At 46.4% G+C, this 23,942-nt stretch overlaps 1 protein-coding gene across 2 annotated transcripts in view; it reads left to right on the top strand.

Annotated features, from left to right (window-relative positions):
- FRMD5 (FERM domain containing 5) overlaps positions 1 to 23,942 on the top strand; it is a 402,855-nt gene that overhangs the window by 777 nt on the left and 378,136 nt on the right. Inside the window, exons 1-2 of one of the 2 annotated variants that reach the window (XM_075896791.1) lie at positions 11,469 to 11,587; positions 16,057 to 16,191. The gene's annotated coding sequence lies outside the window, so the exon portion shown is untranslated. Of the gene's footprint in view, positions 1 to 11,468; positions 11,588 to 16,056; positions 16,192 to 23,942 lie in introns of those variants that run through there. The other variant, XM_075896788.1, reaches the window with a different exon arrangement.

Genomic DNA, 23,942 nt, shown 5'->3' with positions numbered 1-23,942 from the left:
ACTGCTCGCCCGCTGTGGCGCGAGAATCCCCAGAGCGTCCGCGCTGCCCGCCCGCTGTGGCGCGAGAATCCCCAGCGCGTCCGCGCTGCCCGCCCGCTCTGGCACGAGAATCCCCAGAGCGTCCGCGCTGCCCGCCCGCTGTGGCGCGAGAATCCCCAGCGCGTCCGCGCTGCCCGCCCGCTGTGGCGCGAGAATCCCCAGCGCGTCCGCGCTGCCCGCCCGCTGTGGCGCGAGAATCCCCAGAGCGTCCGCGCTGCCCGCCCGCTGTGGCGCGAGAATCCCCAGCGCGTCCGCGCTGCCCGCCCGCTGTGGCGCGAGAATCCCCAGCGCGTCCGCGCTGCCCGCCCGTTCTGGCACGAGAATCCCCAGAGCGTCCGCGCTGCCCGCCCGCTGTGGCGCGAGAATCCCCAGCGCGTGCGCGCTGCCCTCCCGCTGTGGCACGAGAATCCCCAGAGCGTCCGTGCTGCCCGCCCGCTCTGGCGCGAGAATCCCCAGAGCGTCCGCGCTGCCCGCCCGCTGTGGTGCGAGAATCCCCAGCGCGTGCGCGCTGCCCTCCCGCTGTGGCACGAGAATCCCCAGAGCGTCCGTGCTGCCCGCCCGCTCTGGCGCGAGAATCCCCAGAGCGTCCGCACTGCCCGCCCACTCTGGCGCGAGAATCCCCAGAGCGTCCGCGCTGCCCGACCGCTCTGGCGCGAGAATCCCCAGAGCGTCCGCACTGCCCGCCCACTCTGGCGCGAGAATCCCCAGAGCGTCCGCGCTGCCCGACCGCTCTGGCGCGAGAATCCCCAGAGCGTCCGCACTGCCCGCCCACTCTGGCGCGAGAATCCCCAGAGCGTCCACACTGCCTGCCCGCTCTGGCGCAAGAAGATTTACATTACGGTGTGGTAAGAGAGGGCTTCTTGCGCAAGAGCTACGCTCTTTTCTAACAGTGTAAGCTCTCTTGTGCAGGAGCTCTTGCGCAAGGGGGCAGTGTGGACGATCAGCAGGGGTTTCTTGTGCAAGAACGCCCTATGGCTAAAACGGCCATCAGCGCTTTCTTGCGCAAGAGAGCATCCAAGAACTCCTGCGCAAGAGGGCTTAAAAAAGAGCGTAGCGCTTGCTCAAGAAGCCCTCTCTTACCACGCTTTACTGTAAATCTTCTTGCACAAGAGCCAGAGGACAGTGTGGATGTTCTGCGGATTCTTGGGCAAGAACGGCCATACTTGTGCAAGAAGCCATGAGTGTAGACATAGCCCCATAGATATCCTTGTGCAAAAGCACATCTCACACATGGTAGTGTGGACATGTTCTTGCACAAGACTTCTTGCCAGTGTAGACATAGCCTTGGTGTGGAAGGTCACAGCCAGAAGATCTCCCTGCAGAAAACGGCATGGGTGCGTCTAGACTGGCAAGATTTTGCACAAAAGCAGGTGCTTTTGCGCAGAAACTTGCCAGCTGTCTATACTGGCTGCTTGAATTTGCGCAAGAGCACTGACTTTGTAATGTACAAAATCAGGGCTTCTTGCGCAAATACTTTCACGCTCCCGCTTGGGAAAAAGCCCTCTTGCGCAAGACTTGCGCAAGAGGGCCAGTGTAGAAAAGGAAGAACTGTTTTGTGCAAAAAAGCCCTGATGGCTAAAATGGCGATCGGGGCTTTCTTGCGCAAAATCACGTCTAGACTGGACACGGTTGCTTTTGCGCAAAAACACTTTTTGTGCAAAAGCATCCGTGCCAATGTAGACGCGCTTTTGCGGAAATACTTTTAACGGAAAAACTTTTCCGTTAAAAGTATTTCTGCAAAATCGTGCCAGTCTAGACGCAGCCCATGGGTCTGTAAGAAGGGCCATCACAAGAGACTAATGACGTACTAAACAAAGCACTTAGAAAGTAAGAGGCCAAGTGTTGGCTTTACTCAAAAAAACTGTCTAGGAGACCAAGCAAAGAGATTAAATGATCAATTTTCATTTGAGCAAAAGATTAAAAGCAGGGTAACTTCAAGCTGTTTAAGGAGCCTGTAAAATATTTTCCCTACTCTGGCACTTTGAGTGTGAAGGATGGGGGACTGCCAGAGACTTTAAAATTTCCTGCTACTAAAGGCTTTTATTTAAAAACTTCCCCAAGTTCACAGATTCCCTGACCTTGGATGCTGCCACCACAGAATTGAAAAACCCCTTTGACAATCCAGGAAGACACATTTGGGATTTTTTTTCCTGTGTGGTATTCTCAAACTTTTTAATCCTCCCTCTGGAGACAGCTTGCAAGCAAACCCTGTAAATTCCTTAATCGCAGAGCTTGCAGTCTTAGACAACCTCCTGCCTTCTAGGACAGAGGATTCAGATTATGGTTTTAAAAAGATGATTATTTATTAACAAAACAAAAACAAACTTTACTTGCTTGGTAGGTGTTACAGAGCAACTGAAATAAAGATGAAGGCACAAAGAATTGCTTCTGGAATGACTGGAAATGGGTGATGGGGAGGGATCACATGAGGATTACCTGTTGTGTTCCTTCCCTCTGGTGCATCTGGTATTGGCCACTGTTGACAGGATACTGGGCTAGATGTACTGTTCGTCTGACCCAGTCTGGCTGGCCGTTCTTATGCTTCCCTGGGATTCAGTTTAAAAGATAGGGTGGGGGTTGTACATAGGCTTAGCACAGAGAAGTCCAACAAAAATAACCTGATCACATCGGACTAAACATTCCCAGTTCTACTTACATATCTGTAGTTTCAAGATTTAGTCCTTCCCTAGGCATGGATGTCAATGAATATTCCATCCCTGTTTTCCTGGCTTAACTCAATCTCTGTTCATCTCTGCTCTAGGCACACAAAGCAGGAAGGTCCTGCTTCTAATTCAAAACCCCACACCCTGTTTTCATTGGCTCTCCTGGATTTCTGCCAACACCTCTTGCTTCCTTAGCATTCTTGGAGACTCTCTACAGTTACAGTGTAGACACACCCAATAAGGGATCAGTAGAGTGACAGGTCAGAGTCGTCCCAGCAGGAAAGACTGCATTGTGGCAAGTCCTGCAGAGTCTGATACAAGACTTGATCTTGCTCTTTAAAGGGAGTGGCAATTAGCTTCTTTTTGATCTGAAAGGCTTTTCTCCTGCCCCTACCTACACAGGCATTTTATCCCAGTAGATGTATTGGTGAGCAGGAAGGAGTCCAGAGACCCTATCCAAAGGGTCAGGCTTTCTTCATCTGCCTGACACTGTTGGGGAATCAAAATCCAGGCTTGGAACAGCCAGTATTTTGAACATTGTGTGTAGAGCTGGGCATGGTGACTGGTTCCCTTCGTTGTCAGAAGAGTCCTTAAAGGAGGCTATTCTGTCCTTTGGAAGAGCCTGCCTTGTGGCTGATGAGGTTACTACCTTGTAAATATGTGGGAGAGATCCCGAGGTCTTATGTCGCAAGTGGAGAGCCATTAAAATAAGTGCCTCGCCTTAGAAATGTCAGGGCTTGTCCCTTGTCTTTTATTTATGAGGGCCCTGAAGTCTTTGGGCACAAATATCTTGGCTTGCTCTTGTTATTACAAAATTATAGTTCTCCAAGTAATGAGAATGTATATTCTGGAACCAAATTTCAGAACTGGAAAGTAACTTAAAATTCTACACAGTGCTGAAGATCTTACTGTGATATTGCATCCCATATTCTTCATAATGATAAGTCATATGAGTTGTCATTGGAAAAGTTATGATTTGCGGAATGTGCTTATCCTGTTTGTATGCACGTATCATGTTTGTACCTGAAGTTATGAATATTGACTAGGGGTCTGTATTTCAAATAGGTTTAGTGTGGGTGACACACACAGCCAGCTTTTCCAATACACAGTGAAGAAGCCAGAAGGGGCTAATGGCCCATCAGCAAAGACAATGCCTGTGAGATAACTTAACCTTCCTGTAGGCATTTTGCCCAGCTTGTTAGCAATGGCTGGTATAACATTGCAAGGACATATGACCAGGCCACATGTCTCTGGATTCCATCTTGGGATATTGGTATTTTATCACAAACCAGTCTGGGAACCAAATTTAGAAACAAAGGATTCTTGGCATTTGCTAAAGCTACATAAGGCAGGGACAGACATCATGTTTGTCTTCACTCCACACGAGAAGACTCCTGCAGACACCTGAGGAACAAAGACTGACCCAGGGGAAATGCTGGACCCAGGCTAAATGGATTACTAGCCTGTCTATGAAGACCTGAGAAACCCAAGATACAAAGCTAATGCAGCTTGTGCCTTAAGTATATGTCATCAGTGAGGGTGAGAATACTACAGTATTCATATCCAATCTATCTAGTATATTGAGCTTAGTTTGCATTTTATTTGCTAGGTAATCTGCTTTGGTCTGTGTCCTAGGTTGCTGTCTCTTATAATAATTTAAAATCTATCTTTTGTAGGTAATACATTTGTATTTTAATCTAAACCAGTGAGATTGGAGTGAAGTGCCTGGAAATCTTGGCTTGAGGGGCAGGAGCAGTTGCATAACCCTCTCCGTATCAAGGAGAGAAGGTGAACTTTGTGAGCCTATGCTGAACAGTTCTTAGTGCAATGCAAGATAGTTTAATATTGAGGGAGGGAAGGTGAGTGAAAAACTGGAGAATTGGCTGCTGTCTGTGGTATGTATTTGAGTGGCTTGGGTAAAGCTGCTCTCTCAGGTAGCTCAGTTTGGGTATATGGCACCACCTGCTGCCATACTGGGCAATAACAGGGCCTGGGTTAGGCTGGCTGTTTTTCCAGCCATAAGAAGCTGTACTAGTTGGGTCAGCTCCGTTGAGTGGTTTTAGGGATGCAGTAGTTTCTCACCACTCCCAGCCTGCTTCCCAGTGGTGATAATCCATCTCACTTATGTACCAAGGAAATAATGTAAAGTGTCCTAAAGCAGGAATCAGAAATTGTTGCTTTGGTCCAGGTATTGGCTACTGCATTCAGAAGTGTTTCTCAGTGGTCTGCAAAACCACTTTGGGAAACCTGCTAACTAGCTGCTCCAGTGTGTTTATTTACAGAGCCACATTTTTCTTAGCTCATAATTTAGGCTTTAACATATATAACCTAAAAATAAACACTGCTTCTAACCTAAGCTATTAATCATTGCCACTGAATTCAAGAAACACATTTGAAAAAAATTGTTTAAAAAATACAATTTAGGATGTGCAGAATGACAGAGCACTAGAAAAATAGCCACACCAGCGCTGGAGAGAAATCAAGAGCTGGTAGCTACATGAGCTCAGGTCAAGGCGCAAACATCATTACCTTACAAAGTTCTAGGGGCTTAATTTGTTCATGGGCGGGGGCCCGACAGAATTGCCGAGCCACTGGGCAAGGTGTGGGAGAGCGGCTCCATGCTCTGGAAGGGGCAGGGCCTCGGACAGAGAGAGTGGGGCTTGGCACTGCCAGCCCTAAATGCTGCCTAGACCATGCTGTGTGCCCACAGCCAGTCCCTAGTGCTGCCCAGGACTCTGGTGGTGAATTAAAGGGTCTAGGGCTCTGGCTGCTGCCATAGCAGCAGCAGCAGCAGCAACTGGGAGCCCTAAGCTCTTTTGAATCACTGGTACTTGAGGCAGTTGCTACCTTTGACTCGTCGGTGGACCTGCTCCTGGGGATTCTGTATCCCTTTCCCCATTAGCTACCATGCCACTGCACCCAAAACCCTCATTCCCCTTATTAGAAACTGAAGTGAAATATTTGTTTAGGTCTTGGGCCCTGCTTAAATTATCTTCAGTCTCCAACCCATCCTCAGTGTTTTGCAGTCCCACTTCTTTCCTTGTCTTTCATTTATACGGCTAAAACCACTTTTATTATTGGTTTTGAGCTCCTTTGCAAGGTCCAACTCTGCTTGTTTCTTGGCAGTTCTCAATTTCCCCCTGCACTTTCTGACCTCTGAAAGGACAGTTTTTTTTGCTGATCCATCCCTTCTCCCATTCCTTATAGGCTCTTGTTTAATAACCTGTTTGGAATTTTTAGTCTGCAATCTTTTCCTATGAGTTTTTCCTGTCATCTGAGATGCAGACAACAAAATGTAGGCTTCAGATGGTTTCTGCGATTTTTACTTAAACTAATTTCAAGCCTCTTCCACATTCAGATCCCTGAGTTCTTGAGTTCTGGAAATACCAGGCAGCTTGCATCCTTAGTATTCAACACGGTCGCAGAGTAATTGTAAACTTGTCTGACAATTCTTTCTGCATTTGGAAAGTTTATCAAAGCGCATTATCAACAACAAATTATTTGAATTATACAACATGCCCAGGTTTTCCTAGTATCAGCTGTCTTGGAAGAGATTTCATGTCTTTTAAGGGTAAAAGCAATCTGTCTTGTCAAAAGCCAGAGTAGCTCCCAGTCCCCTGCAACTTTCAAAAAGCTTATTACTGTTTGTCCCAATCTGGATAGAGGGTGCCTGACTATTCCTGGGGTGTGAGGCCATAGAGGAAATAACAGCATCTATGTGTGTATAAAGAAGGCTGCAGGACCTCAAATCTTCTCCTTATTCATATATACTCTTTAAATATGCTGTTACATCTGCAGGTACAGCAGCAGTTGAGTCTTTGGTTTTGCCTCCACTACGTGGTGGATCGACACTGCAGCAGTCAATCCACCAGCTGTTGATTTATTGCATCTGTTTATACACAATAAATCAATCTTCAAGCACTCTTCTGTTGATGCTGGAACTCCACCAGTACAAGAAGAGTAGTCAGCGTAGACAGGAGAGCTGACCTTACTGCAGGGCTCAACTTTGGAAGCCCCGGGGACCACAATGATATTCACAGCACATACCAAGGGCCGCAACTTAAGTGTGGTTGCATGTACATGCCAATATATATGCAAATAGCTTCTTTAACATAATGCCACGGGTGCTCCCAGCACCTCCTCCGTGTGGGCTAGAAATGCCAACACTCTGTACCTGTCTGTTCCAGACTGCCCATCCACTTGCGTCTTTCAGTGCTCACCCCGCCTGGGAGACACCTCGCCATTGTGGGGCGTGTTCTCAGTGGAGGCCATGTTCAAAGGATCCCACCCACGGGCCGTGTGTTGAGCCCCACGTAAACCCAAACTGCACCGTGGGCTGCAAACATACAGGCTGCGGGACCTGTGTTGAGTAGCCCTGCCTTACTGCACAGAAGACACTGCGGTAAGTATGTCAACTTCAGCTACGCTATTTGTGTAGCTGAAGTGATGTAGATTAGATCGATGTCAGAGGTTCTTGTAGACAAGGCCTTTAAAAGCTCCTTCCACTTTCCCTTTCTGCTCCCATTACTGCCCCTAAAATATGCAGCTAGTGGAGCAGCTCACATAGATAGAGCTCTGGCAAGCTTCCTTCCTTGAGCCAAGCTTCTCAGCTAATTCTTAGGTGACAGTAACACATCCATTCCACACCCATCAACCTGCTACTTTCCAGCAAGTGAGGGGTTTATGGGAGCAGGAATTAAAGCTAGCGGAGTAGGGACCACTGGGAAGAGGAGCATACACACGCACACTTGTAAAAAGAGCAAAGAGAACAAGGAAGAGAAAGAGAAGAAGGAAAATAAAAAGAAAAGGATAGAGAGAAAAGGAGAGACAGAGACCAGTATTGAGATGTGTTGTAAAGGGTCATTGGAAGGTTGGGAGCTGACTTCGTAATTTCATCCTAACAAAATGTAAAGGTTTTGAACAACTGGCCTGAGTTCTGAGTTTAGTTCATAACAGGGATGTTAAAAAGTGGGTATATAGGTAATCTCAGCGGTTACATAGTTTCATGCACCTGCAGTATGGGGTGGCAGCCAGCTCCCTGGGAGCCTGTGCACACTGGAAGCTGACTTTTAAGCTGGTTCCTGGTGTATACTGGCTCCCGTCTACCCTGCTACCGGGGAGTTGGCTGCAGCCCTGCACTACTGCCTCTGACATAGAGCCACTAGCGTGGAGTGGCGTGGGAGCCTTTGTATAACTGTTAACGTGCTTAGCAGTTAATCATTTAAATTGTTATACTTTTACATCCCTAGTTCATAAACAGCTAAACAACAATCTCCCAGTCACTGAGACTGGATGAATTTTTGGCTGCAAAGGGCAAATATTAAAGCATGATTTCTACTGGGGAAAATATGTGGTGTTACCTCTAGGGATAAAATTAGACATAGAACAGGTTGGGAAAAAATGACAATGAGATCAATACATTTCTTTATGTAAATGAAGTCCCTTTGAGTTATATTTATGAAAAGTGCAGTGTTGGAAGTCTTTTTGAGGATGAGTGTCTCAGAGGGTTGTGATAAGGGATTGTTATTGATATATGTTGCATTATGAAAAGAAGTCGAGAAGCATCTGGGGTTATAATGAGGTTGAATCAGGTGAAATGGCAGAATGTTGTGAGAAAAACAGGCTAAAGAATACACTTGTTTCCAGGGAACAGTAATTGATTTGAAGCTTCCAGCCAGTTGGGAAAACAGGAGAGACATCTGTTTGTGAGAAGTGGTTGGGGAGTATCTGTGCAAAATCTGGCAGCTTGAAAGGGGATGCCTTCTTTAAATCACACTCGCAAAAAAGAGAGAGTATTTTTTAAAATGGAAGTTACTGTGGTGCCTTTCCAGACCTCCTGGCATTCATGTGCTTGTGATATTTCTTCTGCAACAAATGACCTTTATAGTGAGCGTGAAAAGCAAGAAATTCTGAAATGATTCACTAGAAATTATGCACAGCTGTTGAAAAGGAGAAGCATTTTTTTAGTTTCTGTGTGTAATATATAGGGTTGCCAACACTCCAGGACTGGACAAACTGGACACCTTTACTGTGAATGGCATCTGATCCATCCAGTCAGGAGAGGTGGCAATCCTAATTTAACATCTGCCTCACCCAAAGAACTGGCCTTTGTAAGAAGTGGCTCTGGGAACAGGTTTGTCACCTGCAACTGTGTGCTGGGCTCCTGATGGGGGAGTGCAATCTCTGTTCAGCCCAGAAGAAAGTATTTTCCAATGGACGTTGTCTGGTGGGACAGAAGCTGACAAATAACATGTGGTGTGGAAGGAACATGGAGTTAGGAGATCTTCCCTTTCCCCAGAAAATGACCAGAGAAGAAGAAAGCCTTGCTATGGATCAATCTGTGAACAGGGTTAGACTTGGTGAGACCCGGGCTGGTGTCAGGTCTCACCAAGAGGGAGCTGATTTGGGGTGTGGTAGGACCTGACAAAAGTAGCCTGAACAGTGCTGCAATACACAGTCTACCAACAGGCTACAGAAGTAGGGGAAGGATAGGACCCTGGACATTGCAACAGCTTGCAGAAAACTGAGGATGAGCAGCTTCTTCCTTTTCAGGAGCCTAGCACAGGCTGGCTGGACCTTTAAGAGGAACTGGAGATCCAGCAGTTAATCCTCAGCTGATTCTGTTCTGGACTCAGTGTCAAATAGTGATTCCAGCTGTGCAGGGTCAGGAAGAGCTGCGGAGAAAGGAAAGAGAACAGGTTTCTGGTTTGTGGTGAAGGTAGGTGGAAGGTGACCTATAGGGATGTGGTTATGTTTCTGTGGTGGTTTGTAAGCAGGGAGACTCCTGGGGAGGGCAGGCAGCGGGGAAACCTGCTGGAAGAAGGACCTTCCGGAGCAAAGCCCTGGGAGGCAATGCTTTGCTTGGGGGGGGAAGGGAGTGCAGGGCAGGGGCCTTCAGCAGGGCTTGAGAGAGTAGAAGAATTCCTGATCTGTATTTTCAGTTGGACTTTTGTTCACTTGGAAGGGGCATGGAATGAAAGGTAAGCTGGCTGGAGGGATGGCTATAGAAGATGTAGACAGGTCATTATAGGGTCAAAGAAGTGGTCAGCTGGGGTGATGAAATGGAGACTCCTGCACTGTCATGCTCTGATACCTGGTGGGGCCAGAGTGGTAACTAGAATACAGTTGGGTCTCCCAGGGAAGGGAAGGAGGAAGTACCCATCCTCCTAGTCCTCCTTTGCTGGAGTGAGAGCTGGCACTAAACCCAGCAGAGTGCCTGGGACTGCAGTGGTTGAAGAAGAGATTGCCTCTTGCCTGAATACTAAGACTTTTGGACCCCCTGCTATTAAGGGGAGAGGGCCCCTAGGGAGGAGCTGTGGCACAGGAAGAACTGTGTGTGTGTGTGTGTGTGTGTTTTGGGCTAAATTCAAATGTTCTGCCAGCTGAGAGGGGAACAGGCACAGGTGGATGCAGTAACCAAGGCACCAGCTGCTAATGAATAAGATTACACCCCTTAGACCAGTACAAAGGAAATACATAGACGTACTAGATAAAGAACACAGGTCACTTTAAATCCTATATGTACTGAGTAATGGTAATCTTTAATACTCATTAGCATGGAAATTATCATGCAAAATTGTGCATAGCAGAGTTCATGGTGATTTGGATTTCAGCGTCTGGTATTGTGAAGGAAAAGATACTGTCAGGTAATGGGCAGAGAAGAGGATGCCCTCCGAGTGTACAATGTGTTGTTTTTTGTGTGGCTGTGCATTGTGCATGATCTATATGTGTAGATAATTAGTGTATAAGAAATACTTTAAAAAAAGCATTGTTTTAATTGTTTTAGGTTGCAAAGTCAAATATTTAAAAGCTAGCAAATGCTTGAATTATTATTCTCTATGTAACATTTACTCTGCCAATTTTTTTATACCCAGCTTGTGCACTGAATGAGATAGGAGTTTTGTGGAAAATGTGGTCACGTAATTAAAAGCTAATTTTAATGCATTCACATGAGTGGGCAGAAATACAATTGGCCTGGTAACTGAAATATGGTATTTGCTTGCTTTTGACCACTTGACTTTGCAACATAAGGGCTTGCCTTTACAAACACTTCGTTCATAGCAAGCTATGGTGTAAATCTAGCCTGCCATGAATTAAGTATCTTCATGGACCCTTCTGGTCACTAGAGGTTCTGTAGTGTGCTTTGCTTTTCCCTGCTTTGAAACAGGCATAGATTTCTCCCATGGGACTTCTTGAGGTACAGGACTAACTATGCAGACTTGCAGCAGAAGAAAGCTATTCATCTCAGAAAGGGGGCAGATCACCAGTCTGGTAATAGTTAGGGGATGCTTGGGCAGAGTGTGTGTCTTTCTCTCTCACCCAGAAGGTGAGGGTCTCTTGCCTATCTGATGCCTACAGAGCTGGAGATGGGATTTTATTGCTAGGGCCATGTTCCGGGCACACAGTTTTGTTTGGGACAGACTTTATATGTTGCTTCTGCTGCTGGTTGGGTGGTGGTGTGGCCCTGACTCTTGTTGTTTTACCGTGTACCAGAATTTTCCTGGGGAATATAAGCAAGACAAATAAAAGGTGCTGCTTTATTCCATGGCTACCTCTGTCATTTTTCAAAAGAGCAGCCTTAAAGAATGGATGTAGTAGATCATCACAGAAAAAGGTCTCAAGCATTTTTTTTCATAATCAGAGGTGTTACTAATCCACTTACATTATAGAAGGAGCTGATAGAAACTATATTTATCTGACTGTGCCTGAAAATCAGGCACAGAGATGTCCAAGTGTCATTAATTAGTTGCATTTCTAGTTATTTGCAGGCAGGAGGAAACCAGTCTCACCTGTAGGCCCTTATACAGCTTAGAGTTTCAGGAATGTACATATTCTGGTTGTGAGAAGTAAATCTTCCTTAAGCCATCCAATACCTGCCTAGTCATGTGAGTATAAATAAGTGGACCTGTACATTTGGAAAGCTCTCACTGTGTAACTTCACAAATGGCTCTTCTTTTTTTCCTTTCCTTATCTTTAGGACCACTCCTGGCAGAGGCTTAACACTCTGGCTTACATGAGAGCCAATAGGAGTTGAGGACACTCAGCACCTCACAGGTTTAGGCAATTGTGTTGTGTTTATGCAAAATTTGTCTAATCCCTCCCAGAATTCCGGAGGCAGAAAGGCTCCAAACACATCCCCAGGCAATTTGACTCTTTTTATATGACAGTTCTTTTACTCAAGAAAAACTAGCAACATTGTATTAATTCACACATCTGTTTAAAACAAATAGTCTGACTGAGTCTCTTAAGGGGCTTCATTAGTAATCTGAGTGGTCTAGAGACGTGTCACAGTTCAGCATCTGAGCACTAGGTGGTACTGTCTTCCATACTACCTTGGTCTCATGAATACAATAATCAATTGCACTGAAGCAAAATTTTTCATCTTTATTGGACTGTTATAAAACTCTGTTGCATACAATGCCCATCAATTACGGCATAAGTACTAGATTAAGATTAAACTTAATCAGCAATTAGGAACTGATTAATCCTTTTTAAGGATTATGAGATTCAGTGAGAGTGCCCTGGACTATAAGCAATTATGCTGAAATCGTACTAATTCTTTGTTTTCCCAACATGTACGTTAATGGTCACGTCTGTCTGCTGCTTTTGTATGGGGATGCAAGAAAATAGTCGATACCTTGGTTATGGTGGCAATGGGTCTGTAGCTTTCCCCTTTTAACTGGGGGGTATGAATGTGGCCAAATCTGTACTGAGTGAAGTCATGACCACTCCAGGTATAATGGTTGCTGGTCTCAGCAGAAAGGCCAGGAGAATTCACCTCTCCTCTCTCCCACATCCCCCATCTCAAGATTGAGATGCATTTAAGGCAAGAAGGAGAGAAAGCATCTGTCTACAGTACTGTCAGTCCACAAACTTCCCCAAGCATTACAGCTAAGCAGAAAGTAGAGAGAAAAGAGCCAACCATAGCCAATGGCGTTAACATAGAACATAAGAACGGCCGTACTGGGTCAGACCAAAGGTCCATCTAGCCCAGTAGCCTGTCTGCCAACAGTGGCCAGCACCAGGTGCTCCAAAGAGGGTGGACTGAAGACAATGATCAAGTGATTTGTCTCCTGCCAACCTTCTCCAGCCTCTGATAAACGGAGGCCAAAGACACCATTTCTATCCCCTGGCTAATAGCCTTTTATGGACCTAACCTCCATGAAATTATCTAGCTTCTCTTTAAACTCTGTTATAGGCATTATGTGCTGTGTGCAAAACTTCTTCCTACCCGCAGGAGGCAGTGTGATCCCTGCCATGCCAATCAGTTTAGGAGTATTGTTCTGCCTCTTGAGCAAGTAGAATGAAAGACTTCAAAGTGCTGTAACAACAAGAAGTTCTGTGGCACCTTAAAGACTAACACATTTATTTGGGCACAAGCTTTCGTGGGCAAAAGCTCACTTCATCAGACATGTGGAGTAGAAATTACAGAGGGGCATAAACACACTAGCGCATGAAAAGGAGAGAGTTACCTTATCAGATGGAGAACTAGCACCAAGGAATCCAATTCAGTCAAGCCCTGGTTAGCTCTGGTCCTCCACTTGAAAAGGTAACTCCCTCCTTTTCATGTGCTAGTGTACTTATGTCTGCCTCTGTAATTTCCACTACGTGCAGCTGGCAAAGTGGGTCTCTGCCCATGAAAGCTGATGCCCAAATAAATCTGTTAGTCTTTAAGGTGCCACATGGCTCCTCATGGTTTTTGCAGACACTGGCTGCCCCCTCTGAGCCTTGTCAAAGTGTTATAATTATCCTACTTACGATTCAGTGAAACCTTTTGTTTTGAGGCTTGGTACCTGAATGTTCATGGTGATGTGGGTCTGTGAGAGCCATCTATGATGGCATGGTGACTTCACTGTCTATAGTGGAGGCAGAAGGCGCTGTGCTGAAAAAGTAATTAGGAAGGAGCCGTACTCCTGCCTTTAAAATGATTCACATGATTTAGAGTAACTGTGCCAAACAGGAGACTACCTGAATACTCAGCTCCATTGTGCGCCTTGTTCTTAGCGAGTGGTTTTGATTCCTAGCTGGCTTTCCTTGTAGTCTAAAAGCTACAAATTAAAAATAGCCTTGTGCAGCATTCTCTGGTGTCGCTGACTAACTCTGTAAAGGGCTCTCTTAGTCTGACGCTCTAGACACATGCTAGATGTTCCACCTTTCTTTGGCCAACTCATCAGCAGGTGAAACAAAGTACGTGCCTCTGAAAACATTTCTGTCCTATTTTAAAACCCTCTGAGATTTTCAAGGGCAAGGACAGATGGATCCTCCCTATTCAATGTATGTTCAGGTCAGTGTTGTGTGCTTTAGTGACTGCTCAGGAAAGATTCAGATGCTGAGCAGAGCACCATGATAGTGGATGAAGGTAGGGCAGGTGGAGGCAAGCCCCAAGCCTTGCCCCTTTCTCCAGGCTCCAAGCTCCCATGGGGAGGGCAAGCACTAGGCTCCTGATGCATCTACAGTAGGTGTTCTGGGGACGGAGTATCAGTGGGGCCAGGCTGGTGGTTTGGGAAGGCAAATGCCTTCCCCACCTCTTATACCCATGTCCCTGCAGAGCGTCCACAGTGCCCAGAGCCAGCAGCATGTATTTCTGTTGGTGGTGCACATTCACACATGCCTCAATGCACATAACAAATCTTATTCTGCACATGGATGGAGAAGATTAGAGGGAACACTTGGCTGCTGTGCAAGAAGTCAGATAAACCCAGGTCACTCTCCTGTTTGTGAGAATGGGGGGAGCTCTGCCAGCATGCCCTTTGATCCCACTGCTTCTGCTGGTTGGAGTGACATCCCCAGTCCTACTCTGGGGTCTTGGTGGGGCAGGTTGCCATGGGCCCCCCAGGAATGGATGATGGTGTTGATGACAGTGGGATCAGGGTCCAGCTGGTGTAAGCATGCCACTCCCCAGGCTATCGATGGTGGGCCCCAAACCTGAGTTGTGCTGTGGCTCTGTGTGACGTAGTGGGGGTACTTGCTGGGCTGTGGTGACCTCTGCTGTCTGGAGCAAGACCCAGCAGGGAAAACCTCATTATGCAAAGGTGACTCAAAAACCTGTCTGACCTGCGGCCCCCCATGGGGAGAAACAAAGGGAGGTGGAATGCTGCCCTGGCTGTGGGCAGGGCTGGAAGAGGGGAAGTTAGTTCCTGGCTGGAAGGCAGGGAAGAAGGAGCTGGGGAGGGGGGCTGGGACTCCCCTATCTCAAGGGGGGCACTGAGGCCTCTTAGCCCCAGTTCCTGTAACCAGATTACATCTGTGCTGCGCTGTGCTGGAGGAACAATAAACAACCTCCATTCTACTGGCTGGTGCAGTCTGTTCATGCCATTTCGGGGTGCAGGAGATGGGAAAATCCCGACGCGTCGTCACACTCTGCACTCCACGTCCACTCACCTGAATTTGGTGCAGCCAGGCCAATCCCGCATGGTGTTGCCCCTTGGCATGCAGGGTCACAGTGCTGTTCGCTCAAACTCTGCCCAGCTTCTACTGCCGTGCTGAGCGGCCCTGTGACCCATGCACCATACTGCAGATCACCGGTCTGAGCCGGCCTGATTTCTGTGGGTGCAGTTGCGCCCCAGGACCCTAGCCAAAGCCATCTATGTGCAAAGGGTAGCCCTGTGGCAGAACTTTGGCAGTTTTTTTGCACTATAAATAAGATTCTGAAATTAATATTGGAAAAGTAGCAGTTCAGTTGATGCAAGGCCTAGAAGAGCTGTCCATGTAGAGTATTAATTAGGGATGTTAAATTTAGTTTCCATCGACTAGTCGATAAGCGAGGGAGCCGCAGGGGGATTAGCTCCCAGCCACAGGAGCTAACCCTGTTGCGGCTCTGTCTTTTAAATGTATTAAGAGCTGACAGGCTGAAAAGCTCCTGATCCCCTTGCTTGCTGTCTCTGATAGAGGCAGCAAGCTGGGGAAGTGACTAGTTAAGGGACTAGTTGCTTACATCCCTAGTATTAATCACATGAGCCTTATGATCTTGTATTCAACACCTAACAGACATGAGTCACTATTGTGTCCATGGAGCATTAGTTGTCCTGAGAGAGAAAGCAGGGCTTAGGATCCATTATTGTGCGACTCAAGGGAGGGGGAATCAGCCTGTTCTTCCTCACTGGAGATTCTTGGGCTCGGGGAGCCACCTGATATAGAACTGGGGTAGCCAATTCCTATGCCACCCTGCTGGCAGGTCCCTCTTGTGAAAGATGAGAGGTGAGGTAAGGAGAGGACAGGTCTCTAGCAAGCTACATTCCTGGCATGGCCAATGGGCATAGTTTAAACTATTCATCCTTGATGTTTGAATAAAATAGAACATTGAATTGGGTTGGTGCTTTCTCCCCCCCCCCCCCCCCCCGCCTCTTTTTTCCAGATTAGACACAAGGCTATACCTGGCAGGGAATGGTGTAGGAGGGATGAGACACATCTCCCGAGAGACATGCTGTATCTGCAATGGCAATCCAACAGATGGGAGAGAGACAGAGAACCGGACACATGAAGTCATCAGGTAGCTCAAACAATGACTTATCTAGCTACAGCTGTGCTGTTTGTTTTTTAAATCAATAAGTTACTCATATTCCATGGGGGAAGACTCAAGCCCCAGGCACAGTAAATAAAAGCCAAGTTTATTTGGCATAGATGAGAAAATCACAAACAAAATTGATGTTAGCAGGATATTAAACACAGACCAACTGCTGCACTAAGTCACTTGCTTTGTTTTAGGCAGTAGGCTGGTTTTGTCCACTGGAGTCTTCACATCCTGCTTTGTTCTTGCCAAACTGGCTGTTAACTGGGGCTCCGGACCATTTCTTTGGAAGTCTGTGTGGCCCACATCCCATTATTTAAGGCATCTCATCCCCTCCTTTTCTGCCCCCCTCTATGTCCTGTTGATGTATCCCGGATCTTTGAGCTGGAAATCACTAGGGGTTACTTATAGCCTCAATTGTGGAGCCCTAGAATTGGATGTGGTGAAGATAAATGGGGGCAGTTTGGTGCCGTGCAGCATGGAGGAATATATTGGACATGTGCCCCATCAGGAAGGAGAAAGGAAGTAACTGAGTTGTTGCTTGGTCAAAGGAGCTAAACAAGGCCCAAACAGTGCCGAGGGGTCGCTGAATTAACATTGTGTGTGCAGAGGGGCTCTAATCAAGCCAGGATGTGATGGTCCTTCTGATTTCAGTGGGACTGTGCACATGCTTGAGAACTCTGCTGATTGTTCATCTTCATGCCTTGAATCTCAGGTGTTGGGCCAGGTTACAAAATTATTAAACAAGATTCCCAGGACTCCAATGTATGGAAACCTTTGTAACATCATTGCTTTGTGGACTGCAAATGAACACATGCAGGTGGTGTTTATACAAGCAGATCCTTTAGAACAGGGAGGCATAGTTTATGGGAATGATTTGGTTTTGACCCCTGAGAATAGGAACACAGCTTCCAGTGTCAAAAAGTTAACAGTGCTCAGTGTCGTGATTACGTTTCCCTTTGTCAATACTGTGATTGAAAAAAGAAAAGCGATGTAAAGACCAGATGTCTTGACCTCCAAATAAGGCTTTCTCTAACAAAAATGCCCAATAATGAAAACTAATAAAAAGGCAAACCTTTTGAATAGGAGAAAACACTTAACTCTGAGAACTAAAAAGGAGGACACAAGTGGCAAGTGAAGTGTCAGGAAAGCACTATATTCACAGAGCAGTGTGGGGTTTTTCCAAGCTTAAGGCCAAATTTCACAATGCGTTAGGCTGTGAACAATGTTTCCGCTAATTTTTTCCATCCCATGTGCAGAATCAGTTTTGTTCTGTGCACCGCAGCATGTGCAGATGTGCACTATCAATAGAAACAAGTGGGGCTGGCTGTGGACTCTGTGGGTGATCTGCTAATCCCTGGGTAGCATTTGAATCTCTCCTGGGAGGCTGTCCAAGCGCTCAGCTTACAGGGAACACTGGCTCAGAATGGTCACATGCATTGGGTTTGCACACAAAATTGCCAAATACATCACAAACAGTGAAATCTGGTCTTTGTGTGCCGTGCTCAGGGGGAGACCAGTGTTTCTCAGGTTGGGAGTTCTTACCCATAGGGGAATTTAGGGGGTCACAACATTGTCACCTTTACTTCAATGCTGGATGGATGGGGAACAGCAGCTGTTGGTCAGGCATCCAGTTCTGAAGGCAGCGCCCCTCCAGTAGCAGCCCAGAAGGAAAGGTATGAGACAGACCATTCTTTCTTCTGAACTGCTGCTGGCCACAGCTCTGCTTCAGAACTGGACTCCCAGCGAGGAGCCACTGCTCTCCAGCTGCCCAGCTCAGAGGGCTGCAGCACAGAAGTAAAGGTAGCAGTACTGCATCCGCTCTACAGTAACCTGTGACTGCCCCTCTTCTCCACCCAATTCCGTTTTGGGCAGGCTGCCTACAATTACAACTCTGTGAAATTTCAGCTTTTAAATCTGAATTCATGAAATTGATGGATTTTAAAACCCTCTGACTATGAAATTGACTGAAGAGTAAATATGGCACAATCTTGCCCTAGGCAAAGTTCTGTTTTGCTCTGTGGTGAAGAGCAAGGCCCTGTGCACAGAGTGTGTATGACAGTGGTGACAGCAATGCTGTCCGCTAACTTGGAGGAATGCTGCAGGAGGGGATAGGGTCTCCAAGAGGGATGTAAAATCCCAGCTAATCAGTTAACCGGTTGAATGCTAGGTTAATCTAACATTGAATCATTTAACCAACTAGTGGGATCTCAGTGCTCTAGCCCCCCAACCTGTGGGGCTCCCAGTCCACGCTGGGGCTGGGGTTGCCGCTGGCCCCCATGCTGACACTGGAGCTGGCTCTGGTTCTGCTGGTGCCCCGTGCTGGGGCTGGAGTGTGGGGGGGGGGGGCTCCTCCTTGGGGATCCAGTTAACTGTTACCAGATAGCATCACCCTTAGCAAGTGATGCTTTACTGGGGAACCAGTTACCCCTTCGTGTTCCTAGTCTCCATGACCACTTGATTGCTGAACACTGCTAAATAACACCAGTGGCTTTCGTGATGAAGGGCTTTGTCCACAAGGAATTGCAAGGAGACCACTGACTCACTCACATAGCACATCCAATAGGGAGACGGAGACTGAGAATCTTTACATCTGATGCCTGAGAGCCAAGTAAGCTAGTGGCTTAATGTCCAATGCTTCCCATTAGCAATCCTTATAGCTGTTCAGTTTCCTAGATTTCTCATGTATACTTGCCAGCTGGCTCTGGCTCTTTGGGGTTGTACGATAGACACCACTGGGGGTATGTCTACGCTACCCCGCTAGTTCAAACTAGCGGGGTAATGTAGGCATACCGCTCTTGCAAATGAAGCCCGGGATTTGAATTTCCCGGGCTTCATTTGCATAAGCCGGGCGCAGCCATTTTTAAATCCCGGCTGGTTCGAATCCCGTGCCGCGCGGCTACACGCGGCACGAACTAGGTAGTTCGGACTAGGCTTCCTAGTTTGAACTACCGTTACTCCTCGTGAAATTCAAATCCCGGGCTTCATTTGCAAGTGCGGTATGCCTACGTTACCCTGCTAGTTCGAACTAGCGGGGTAGTGTAGACATACCCTAAGATTGAATGACAAGTCTGTTCTTGACTTGTTCTGTTCCTCTTCTTTTTCCAGTCACTCTTCATTTTCCAGAGGTGTGGTTTTCAAGTGTGGAGCACACTCTTAATACAATGCCGGGTGGATACCTCCCACTTCTCATTCATTCATATGCAGATAATCTCCCTTCCCATTCATGACTCTATCATGTGCCAGGCGCTGTACAAACACAGCACAGAAAGGTTTCAGCCCTGTGGGGCAGAGACTAAATACAGGTAATGGATGCAGATTGGTGGGAAACCACATGCTATAGAGCCGAGTGAAGAGCAGTGATCTCAATGCTCTAGTAGCCTAACTAATTGTTCTCAAGACTGACATACGCTTCCAAGCACAGGTGAGTTGAGAGGGGTGTTTGGCAGTAGAAGAGGAAGCACTTTGTGTCTGTTTTTAGGGAGTGACTCCCGTGTGTGAGGGGCAGCATGGGAGAAGGCACTATGTGGCAGACTGGAGGTAGGAGCCAACTTTTGGAGGCTGACTGAGAGCTGACTGGTCACAGGGACAATTGTGAAGGGTGTGGAGAGAAAACAAGTACCCTGTGTGAGGTGTGATAGAGAAAAGGGAGCCGGTGATGGCAGGCAGAGAGAGGTGACATGGGTGAAGTCACAGACTCAGGAAATGATATTTGCAGTAGCTTTCTGAATGAATATGACCCCTTAGCTCACCAGGGACCACCACACCTTGTGTTCCATATAACACATTTGGGTCACATTAACAATTCTATGCTTATTAAAATAAGCATCACATCAGCATACTGGATACTTCTCCTGTTTTTCTTGTGGCTGAACTATATTAAGTTCTTGGGTAGACAGTTTCTGTCCCAGGAATCGTGTAGTCTTCTACATTTTGTGTAATTCCCTCATGTTTAAGAAGGGTAATAATGCATCTCACTGCACCACTTAGAGAATTATCAGATTCAGTAGGGCATGGGCAGGGAAATTTTGTGTAAGTCAGGGCCACTGACCCACAGAAAAATCAGTCGAGGGCTGCACACCACTGAGAAACAAAAAACTCCCACCCTTCACCAGCGTGGGCTCCCCAATGCTGGGGTAGCACTGAGCCTCAGAGGCCGGATCCAGGCATGTCGGGGCTGCATCTGGCCCCTGGGCCTTATGTTCCCCACCCCTGCAGTAGGGAGTTGGAGGTTTTAAAAAAAACCTTTTCATTTCCATATTTGGTTTCTAGATGAATAAGGCTAACAATTTTGCCACTGACATTCAGTGTTGTGCTTGCAGAAATATGGTCTCGCATGATATTCTTATTAATAAACTAGGCAAATACAACTTAGATGCGGCTACTATAAGGTGGGTGTGTAACTGGCTGGATAACTCAGAGTTGTTATTAACGGTTCCCAAACCTGCTGGAATTACTGCTGGGCATAACAAGTGAGGTTCCGCAGGGGTCTGTTTTGGGACCAGTTTTGTTCAATGTCTTCATCAACGATTTAGATATTGGTATAGAGAGCATGCTTCTTCAGTGTGCAAATGATACGAAGCTGGGCGGGGTTGCAACTGCTTTGGAGAATAGGGTCATAATTCAAAATGATCTGGAGAAATGGTCTGAGGTAAATAGGATGAATTTAAATAAGGACAAAAACAAAGTGCTTCACTTAGGAAGGAACAATCAGTCTCACACACACAGAATGGGAAGTGACTATCTAGGAAGGAGTACTGCAGAAAAGGATCTAGGGGTCATAGTGGACTACAAGCTAAATATGAGTCAACAGTGGGACGCTGTTGCAAAAAAAGCAAACATGATTCTGGGAGGCATTAACAGGAGTGTTGCAAGCAAGACACGAGAAGTCATTCTTCCGCTCTACTCTGTGCTGATTAGGTCTCAATTGAGGTATTATGTCCGGTTCTGGGTGCCACATTTCAAGAAAGACGTGGAGAAATTGGAGAAGGTCCAGAGAAGAGCAAGAAAAATGATGAAAGGTCTAGAGAATATGACCTAAGAAGGAAGATTGAAAGAATTGGGCTTGTTTAGGTTTGGAAAGGAGAAGACTGAGATGGGACATGATAGCAGTTTTCAGGTATCTAAAAGGGTGTCATAAGGAGGAGGGAGAAAAATTGTTCTCCTTAGCCTCTGATGATAGGCCAAGTAACAAAGGGCTTAAACTGCAGCAAGGAAGGTTTAGGTTGGACATTAGGAAAAACTTCCTAACTGTCAGGGTGGTTAAACACTGGAATAAGTTGCCTAGGGAGGTTGTGGAATCTCCCTCTCTGGAGATATTTAAGAGTAGGTTAGATAGACATCTATCAGGGATGGTCTAGATGGTACTGGGTCCTGCTGTGAGGGCAGGGGACTGGACTCTATGACCTCTCGAGGTCCTTTCCAGTTCTAGTGTACTATGATTCTGTGAAATCAAAGGCTGTAAAAAGTAATTTCATCATTTGTATTGTGAATGAATAGCTATCAACATGCAATGACACAACAAATAAATAGTCTACTGCCTTCGATACATAGGGCAAGTATCGGTCTAGGAAAACGCCTGAAATCACATGTAATTTCCTCACTATCGAGAGCTACCTCAGCAGGGAAATACGAGTTCATTGTTCTTTTTCACATCTCTGACAGTAGGTAGCACAGCAGGTAGTTTGTATATTGAGGGGATGCTTATTCAAACCACTCAGGGCAGCAGAAGCATGTCTGAGAAAATCCATTAGCCTGAGCGACTCTGCTTCATGGCATCGCTGTAGTCTGGGAATGAGGTGAGGCAAATGTGTAATCAGAAGAGACCAGGCCAGTATGCTATGGATGCTGTCCTTGTAAATCCCATGTCTAGGGTGACCCCGCTTAGCATGCCCACCAATGGCAGGCTATGGCAGAACCAGCGGGGTTAGCCCCTCTACTGGTGCCTGGCCTTTAGCCCTCTGGCCCTGGCTCCATCTCTTGGGGAAGTCAGTTGGCAAACACCTCTTGCTGCTCTTCTACCTTCAGCCTTCCCCCAGGAAGCTCCTCCTGTTTCTCGAGGGACCCCAGGAAGCTCTGACCCACCAGCACTTCCCTCCCTTGGTGGCGCAGGTGCTCTCTTAAGCCAAAAAAGTCAGCTGATGCGTCGTGGGTGTCACATAGGAGGCACCATCAGGATCGGCCCTGGGTGAGGAAGAACCTGATGACACTTCCCTCTCTCCTCCACTGACATTGGTATTTGGGGAAGGGTGTTTTCCTGGCTCTTTATCCCATGGCGTGTGGAGGCCACCTCCCTGAAAGGCTTGGGGCTGGAGCTGCACCACTAATCCCAATCCCTGCACCACTGGAGAGCTCAAGAAGGCAAGACATTTCCCTAGTTTGCTTATGACAATGACCAACACCATATTGTTTCCCCGCATGCACAAGGCCAGTAACCATCAAAGAAGGAAATTTTATTGGGTTTGGCCTGATTTGTTTTTGACAAATCCATGCTGGCTATTTGTTTTAACTCTGGTATTCTTTAGACGGTTACAAACTGATTGTTTGATCCAAAATCTTTCCAGATATCTAAGTTAGGCTGACTGGTCTATAACTCCTGGATCCTCTTTGTTCCCCTTTTTAAAGCGAGGCAGTATGTTAGTCTTTGTACAATTGTCTGGGACCTCACCTATCCTTTGGAAGTTCCTAAAGATAATTGCAAACTATCCAAGATTGCTTCAGTTAGTTCCTGAAGCACCCAAGGATGAATTTTATTAGGCCTTTTTGACTTGAACACATCTGACTTTCCTAAATATAATTTAACCTGTTCTTTCTCTATTTTGGCCTGCATTTCTTATTGATATTATGTTGAATACGTGGTCATAATTAACCTTTTCAGTGGAGGTTGAAGCAAAACAGGCATTACCTCAGCTTTCTGGATGTCCGTAATTATTTTCCTTCCTCACTAAATAAAGGATTTGTGCTTTCCTTTGTCTATTTTCTTGCTCCTAATGTACTGAAATAACATTTTCTTCTTGCCTTCACACCTTTGCCTAGGTGTAACTCATTTAGTGTCTCAACCTTTCTGATTTTGTTCATACATGCTTGTACTAGTCTTTTGCATTTCCTCTTAGCAATTTGACAATGTTTCCACTTTATGTAAGATTTCTTTTTTGATGTATTCAGGGATATATATTACCTAGAGGTCCTACCTACATGATCACTTAATGTGTTATTTGAGAAATGATGTGTTATGCATTTTTCTAAAACCTTAGACATACTCTAACAACATCTCTTTACCTCAGCCACTATCTCTGATGTAGAAACTTAGCAAATGCTTTCTGAAAAATTACATTTCATGATTCCCCTGCCTTTCCACAGTATTTTAAAGAATTCCAACAGATTAGTGAAGCAAGCCCTAGCTCCTGAAGTCATAGAATCATAGAATAATAGGACTGGAAGGGACCTCGAGAGGTCATCGAGTCCAGCCCCCCGCCCTCAAGGCAGGACCAAGCTCCATCTACACCATCCCTGACAGATGTCTATCTAACCTGTTCTTAAATATCTCCAGAGAGGGAGATTCCACCACCTGGAATCTCCATGTGTATTCCCCTGAATGAGTCTTTTCCCAAGTGTTCTTCCATCCTGTTCCGTAAGACTCTTTTCCCAGAGTATGGAAGCAGTGGATCGCCCTTCAGTGACACTCCTTCAACAAATTCTCAAAAAGTTAATTAAATTAAACTTTAAAAAAGCCA

This window comes from Pelodiscus sinensis, chromosome 14, assembly GCF_049634645.1.
Source record: "Pelodiscus sinensis isolate JC-2024 chromosome 14, ASM4963464v1, whole genome shotgun sequence".
In the NCBI taxonomy this organism is placed as follows: domain Eukaryota; kingdom Metazoa; phylum Chordata; order Testudines; family Trionychidae; genus Pelodiscus; species Pelodiscus sinensis.
Note: the sequence above shows the minus strand (reverse complement) of the source record. Positions and strands in the feature narration are given on the sequence as shown.